Here is a 7,714-nt window from a genome sequence, read left to right as displayed (position 1 = left end):
ATCGTGTGCGCTTTGTCAGAGAATTACTGAAACCGTTTTTCAGTGCAGTGCCTTATAAAAGATGAATAGAAAGAAGTCAACTGATAGAAGAGGTGGTGGTGGGGAGAGGGGCTGACAGCCAGGGGGCTGACAAATGGTTCAAATTCTTGTTTGCAGTTGGTTGGGGTGGAGTGGGGGGGTGGTGACCCAACCCACGAGCTGACGTGGGTTTGGTCAGTTGGTCGAAGATTGTCACTGTTCATATTGACAAAAAGTAATCAATGATTGTCTTGTTTCAGTTCAGTGTCACTACAGCAGGTGCCTGCATGAGAAAGGGATGTGTGTGTGTGTGTGGGGGGGGGGGGGGGGGGGGGGGGGGGGGGAGTGGAGCGAGTCAAACACAGTGAGTGAGGCATTCTGGGAAGTGGGACCAGGGTGACAAAAGACGACAAGGGTCAGGGACGGAATTAGAGGGGCGGGTGGATCCTCTGAGAACTGGAGGGCATAGGATTGGGGTTGTTTGGGGTATTTTGAGGGTCTTCATGGAATAATGTTTAGCAGGCCTCCATCTCTAGCAGAGGACCCGTAGCTGCTGCCTTCGCTTTGCACGTGGTGGAGAAAGTGTTTCTCTTGCCTCCCGCTGCAGAGAGAGAGAGAGAGAGAGAGCGACAGGTCAGTACAGTCAAACAAATATATTGCTTTAGGTTTTGTTTTTTTCCCCGTGACAAAGAGAGAAGTATTATATTTTTCTCCAACAAAAGGACAAGTTAGACAGAAAACAGAGAGCTCAGTTGAACAGGATGAATAGAATGAAATACTAAAATATTCCCCTTCTGTTGCATGAAGGAATAGAGAGAAAAACTGAAAGAGACAGTTCAGTCTTACACAACTTACAATTAAATAATTGCATCTCAGTGCAGAGCAACAGTGTGTTGATTACTCTGGCGCACACACACACACACACACACACACACACACACACACACACACACACACACACACACACACACACTTTCTGTGCAAAGGAAATTATTCAACTTCATTCAAGTGTGTGCGTTGGCTAATTATGCTATTGTTTAAGTGTCATACCACAGTACTGTGCCATAAGTGCTATTGCTTTTTGAATTGTCAGCTTGACGTATACAGAAGCAGCACGACTTGTAAATAGTCATACCGATACAACCGAAAAGAAACATTCGGGGTTTTTTGCGCATTTTGTAAAAGAAGAAATGCTAAACGTGACAAAAGCTAAAAATAGCATACTGGTGGGGGAAAAAAAACAATCAAAATAATTAAAAAATAAAAGATCTGTGCGATCACTCCACTCAGTCCACTGTACTATATGTTGTGTTTTTCAGGTCATAGAATGGATCTGTGCTCTCGGGGTGGGGTGGTCTGCTGAAAGGAGACTTGCGGTGGTGGTGGTGTTGGTGGGCTGGCTGGCTGTAGAACAGGCCCTCTCTACAGTACAGAGGGTTATAGGGTTAGTGACAGGATGTGGGCTGGCCCGCCTTTGATGTCCTTTAACGTAGGGTTTGCTGTGACCCAGCTGGCAGTGCTCCCCTATGCCCCCCCCCCCCCCCACCCCACCCCCCCATCTCTCTCACTCCCGAGTCATACGTCTCTCTTATTCTCCCCTGCTTTTCGCTTTGTGCTTTCCCTCTCTCCCTTTCTGCATACCCCCCCACCACACACACACATCTGCGTCTCCACCCCTACATACTTGCTCTCTCTCGTCTGTCTCTCTCACTCTCTTCCTCTCTCAAGCCAGTCCTCCCATAGCTTCTGGTTTGACATTCAGGGCTTCCACTGCGGGTGGGCGATGGGAAACTCGCTGGAAAATATAACCTCCTTGCCCTGCGTCTTCTTTTTTTCTTTCTTCTTCTTAATACAGGCACGGGCCAAAGCAAGGCCAATTGAGCTGAACTGTACTGGGCAGACCTGGGCTGGTTACACCACCACAGTATTAGCTGAAGCCATATACAGATCAAACACATAGTTACTATTGCAAAAGATGTATTAACTTGTGTAATTACGTCTTGCATGTATTATAAGAGTGAGTAACCGCACGCACGCACGCACGTACACACGCACGCACACACACACACATCAAAAAAGTAGCATGGTGGGCACTGATGTGTACAAGCACCTATAGCATATACTGTAAGTCCTTACAGCTTCTTACTTCACTGCATATTATGCCCCTCTCTTTCTCGGCTCATCTTTATCTCTGTTCACTGTGTGTCCGAAAAGAAGCGTAAGATGGCAATAATAAATCTTAAAAAGTGAAATAATAAAAGCTTGCATGGGAGGTTTCTTTATTATAACGGTAAATAAACACATTGAAACGTCCTTTCAATGCATCTGATATGCAAGAAGAAGGCATCAAAACGTGTGATTACAATAGGCAGAGTGCACAGGAAGCATGCAAGACATTATACAAACACATTAAGACAATGACTACGGAAGTGGGGAGAGCGAGTTGGAGAATCCATCTGTTACACTAAAGCAGATTTACTGCACATGGGGATAAATGAGAACCTTTTTATATGGCGTCGCTGTTGGGCAGAAACCAGCTGTCTCCATTTTTATTGTAATTTTTTTTAACCCATTCTGACCTGAGATCAGATTCATACGAAGGTTTCCACTGGACACACACTGGTCTGATTTACCCATTCTGACCTGAGATCAGATTCTAGAAATGTCAGTCGCTCTTCGATTTTTCAAAAATAGCAGACCTACAAGCTCGTATCGCGCCACTCGGTGGCGCGATATGAGCTTGTAGATCTGCTATTTTTCAATAGCTAAAGCATAACATGATGCTGACACCAAAATGGGTGCCCGTTCAGAATGGGTTAATAAATCAGTGCTATTGAACAGCCTTTACGTCTGTGTGTGGTTTTAAGAAATATTGCACCAATGAAAAGTATTAAAAAGCGCTTCCGACTAAACCTCCTAACTCCATTGGAACCTCAAACTCTCGGTCAAACCACCTAACCGTCTAACTCAGGTCAAACTGAAAAAATTCACATTACGGTAAAAAAAAAAAAAAAACTCCACTTGAGTTGTATTTGGATAAAGTGATGTTAATATAAGGTCACATTCAAGTATCTGATACTGTATCTAAAGTCACCATATCAACTTTGATGAGGTATTGTTCTTTTCAATTCCTGTTAATAGTTAATATTTTGGATAAATAAAACAATATAGAACAAGACAAGCACAGCGCAAAGCAACAAACGGCTGGTCCCCAATACATACAGACACTTTTATTGTAGCCTGTGAATACCTGAGCCAGTGACCTGAAATTCAGGGTCCCTTGTGAAAAAAGTAAAGTAGCTCTTTAAACAAGTTTGTAATAACCAAAATAGTGTTTTTCCTCCACTGGCAAAGAGTTACCGGTATTTCAGAACAGAGCCTCAAATGGAATTGCTGATCGCTGAAGTGATGGAAGCAGAGACACAGAGGTGGACTGATGCACTCTCCAGGACCACTGGACTAATACCACTGGTATTAGTCGTTTCAGTGGTGAAAGCCTGACAGTTTAACTCTGTCCTGCACCTACATACCTGTCCTGTACACACACAAACTATATTCTTCTATTGTATGTGCACAAGTGCACATTGGCACGCTCCAAGATGTACACAAGCAGCCATACACAGTCAACTGTGTGCTGTGCACATACTCATCAAAACACAGACACATACACGCCACGCACATACCACCATCCAGACAGCTTTACCACATGTGGATAAAAGGGAGCAACGGCCACCTTTCCCAGAGGGAGCTGACCCCAGTCCAGTGCTGAGTGAGTGAGGGAAGGAAGGGAGAGAGAGAGAGAGCGAAAAGGGAGCCCCTGTCGCTTTTATTTACCTCCACCCCCTCCCTTCTTTTCATCCTAGGATCTCAAAGCAGCCTGCACCACCAGAGCTGCACAGTGCACACATGAAAAGATTGGGCCCTTCCTGCCCGGGGTGCCGATATATATATATATATATATATATATATATATATATATATATACACTATATATGTGCGTGTGCATGGGGGTGTGCGCTGGGAGGTGATGGTTGTGTTGCTGGGCTGGTGGTGGTAGGGGGGGGCACCAGGCCAGGGCTTCACAAGGTCCACCCGACACACAAACACAGGGATTCAGGAGCAACTTGACCCCTTCTCTCCCCTCGCCCCGGTGCTACATTAGTCCTTCTCTCCCCTCGCCCCGGTGCTACATTAGTCCTTCTCTCCCCTCTCCCAGCCCTACATTAGTCCTTCTCTCCCCTCTCCCAGCCCTACATTAGTCCTTCTCTCCCCTCTCCCAGCCCTACATTAGTCCTTCTCTCCCCTCTCCCAGCCCTACATTAGTCCTTCTCTCCCCAGCCCTACATTAGTCCTTCTCTCCCCTCTCCCAGCCCTACATTAGTCCTTCTCTCCCCAGCCCTACATTAGTCCTTCTCTCCCCTCTCCCCAGCCCTACATTAGTCCTTCTCTCCCCTCTCCCCAGCCCTACATTAGTCCTTCTCTCCCAGCCCTACATTAGTCCTTCTCTCCCAGCCCTACATTAGTCCTTCTCTCCCCAGCCCTACATTAGTCCTTCTCTCCCCAGCCCTACATTAGTCCTTCTCTCCCCAGCCCTACATTAGTCCTTCTCTCCCCTCTCCCCAGCCCTACATTAGTCCTTCTCTCCCCAGTCCTACATTAGTCCTTCTCTCCCCAGCCCTACATTAGTCCTTCTCTCCCCAGCCCTACATTAGTCCTTCTCTCCCAGGCCCTACATTAGTCCTTCTCTCCCCAGCCCTACATTAGTCCTTCTCTCCCAGGCCCTACATTAGTCCTTCTCTCCCCAGCCCTACATTAGTCCTTCTCTCCCAGGCCCTACATTAGTCCTTCTCTCCCCAGCCCTACATTAGTCCTTCTCTCCCCAGCCCTACATTAGTCCTTCTCTCCCCTCTCCCCAGCCCTACATTAGTCCTTCTCTCCCCAGCCCTACATTAGTCCTTCTCTCCCCAGCCCTACATTAGTCCTTCTCTCCCCAGCCCTACATTAGTCCTTCTCTCCCCTCTCCCCAGCCCTACATTAGTCCTTCTCTCCCCAGCCCTACATTAGTCCTTCTCTCCCCTCTCCCAGCCCTACATTAGTCCTTCTCTCCCCAGCCCTACATTAGTCCTTCTCTCCCCTCTCCCAGCCCTACATTAGTCCTTCTCTCCCCAGCCCTACATTAGTCCTTCTCTCCCCTCTCCCCAGCCCTACATTAGTCCTTCTCTCCCCAGCCCTACATTAGTCCTTCTCTCCCCTCTCCCCAGCCCTACATTAGTCCTTCTCTCCCCAGCCCTACATTAGTCCTTCTCTCCCCAGCCCTACATTAGTCCTTCTCTCCCCTCTCCCCAGCCCTACATTAGTCCTTCTCTCCCAGCCCTACATTAGTCCTTCTCTCCCCAGCCCTACATTAGTCCTTCTCTCCCCTCTCCCAGCCCTACATTAGTCCTTCTCTCCCCAGCCCTACATTAGTCCTTCTCTCCCCTCTCCCCAGCCCTACATTAGTCCTTCTCTCCCCTCTCCCCAGCCCTACATTAGTCCTTCTCTCCCCAGCCCTACATTAGTCCTTCTCTCCCCTCTCCCCAGCCCTACATTAGTCCTTCTCTCCCCAGCCCTACATTAGTCCTTCTCTCCCCAGCCCTACATTAGTCCTTCTCTCCCCTCTCCCCAGCCCTACATTAGTCCTTCTCTCCCCAGCCCTACATTAGTCCTTCTCTCCCCAGCCCTACATTAGTCCTTCTCTCCCCTCTCCCCAGCCCTACATTAGTCCTTCTCTCCCCAGCCCTACATTAGTCCTTCTCTCCCCTCTCCCCAGCCCTACATTAGTCCTTCTCTCCCCAGCCCTACATTAGTCCTTCTCTCCCCAGCCCTACATTAGTCCTTCTCTCCCCTCTCCCCAGCCCTACATTAGTCCTTCTCTCCCCTCTCCCCAGCCCTACATTAGTGCTGAGGAATGCCGCCTGTGCTCTTTTCTTTTTTTCTTTTTTGCAGGAAATGAAACGCTCCTCTGTTCCAGAGGTCCAGAGGAGGTTCAACTCCTGGCGCTCTTCCTCCGTCCCTCTCCCTCTCCCTCTCCCTCTCTCTCTCTCTCTCTCTCTCTCTCTCTGTCCTTCACTCTCTCCCTCCCTCCCTCCTTGGCTACGATCGACGGAGAGGGAGACAGGGGAAGGGGAAAATGGAGAGAGCAGAGCGACAGGGTCTTTTGAAGTGTGGGAGGTTAACATAACTGGCATGGTCCTTCACGTCTCAATCGCCCGCTTTCACCTCCCGGGGCCGAATCAAAGAGCCCGCAGCTGGGCCCCACCCCACACCTCCTTCCTCCCCTCTTCCTCCTCCTTCTAGAGGGGGAGGAGGGGGTTCTTTTGGTGCCATTTGAAAAGGAAAATACAGCCGACAAATTGTTCTAAAAATAAGCCAAGTGGAGAGAGAGAGGTGTCTCCAACACAGACTAGGGGAGAGAGAGAGAGTCAAGGAGTGGAGTGAAGAGAGAGGGGGGGCTTTGAGCCCAAAAATAAAACAGCACACTAGAAGGAGCATAGAAGACAATCTTATGCTAAGATCACTGCTTTCCCCTTATGTTCCAACCTTATTGTCACATTTTTTAAGTAAAAAAGTGAGTGAAATTAGTTTTTGTGCATTATTCCCATCGTGTTATGGTTAGACTGGTTAGACTGACCACCAATCCCAGGCCCTGTCAAACACTGAAGCCCTGCTACTCACCTGAACGTGTTTCTGGATATAAAGGGTAAATCAGGTGAATGCAACAACAAAGTAGAAAAAGTGCTCCGAGCACCACAGTTCTCCGCCAGGTCAGGTACTGTAGGTTTGTGGGCCAGGTCAGGTCAGGTACTGTAGGTTGTGGTCAGGTCAGGTACTGTAGGTTTGTGGGCCAGGTCAGGTACTGTAGGTTGTGGTCAGGTCAGGTACTGTAGGTTGTGGGCCAGGTCAGGTACTGTATAGGTTGTGGGCCAGCAATGTTCGGAATTCGCAAATGAGGATGAGGATTTACAGATCTGTCTTGATCACATGACTAGTATAGAGACAATGTGTACCGAGGTTTGGACAAAATGTGTAGGAGTATAGGCCTAATATAAAAACAATGTGTTTTGCGAAAATCAGGCTCCTGGTAGGCCAATGTGAAAACTTAAAGGGCTGGCATTTCTTCCTCAACCTGGTGGGAATGTGCATACAAAGCTGAGATTGAAGGACGGACAGACACACGGACAGACACACATCCAGATGGCCTGCCGGAGACAGTAACCATTGCTACAAAGCTAGTCTGGTTCATCAGTGGCCAGGTGGATAAGTCACATTTAAACTTAGGCACAAAGACAATTTGCTGCATTGCTTAAAATTGCTATATGGTAGATCCTCTACCTTTAAGCGGACATGTGTTCCTCCAATCCAACCAAGGCTTTCCTCCTTACTAACCCAACAGGGGGTCCACAACCCCTACGGGGTCCTCGGAGTCATTGCAGGCGGGCCACCAATAGTTCACAGTAATGTATTTATTGAAATATATTATATATATATATATATATATATTTTTTTTTAATATATCTTTTATCCCACGATTTTGTAACCCATTTTTCACCCCTGTGTCAATCATCTAATGTGATCCTGGGCTCTACACACCCTCCGCCAACCTGGGGAGAGCAACGGACTTCCTGCTTACTTCATGCTTGAGTGTCCAAGTTGCTCC

The sequence above is a fragment of the Protomyctophum parallelum genome, assembly GCF_964188405.1.
Source record: "Protomyctophum parallelum genome assembly, chromosome: 5".
NCBI lineage: Eukaryota > Metazoa > Chordata > Actinopteri > Myctophiformes > Myctophidae > Protomyctophum > Protomyctophum parallelum.
This window is presented reverse-complemented; position numbering follows the sequence as displayed.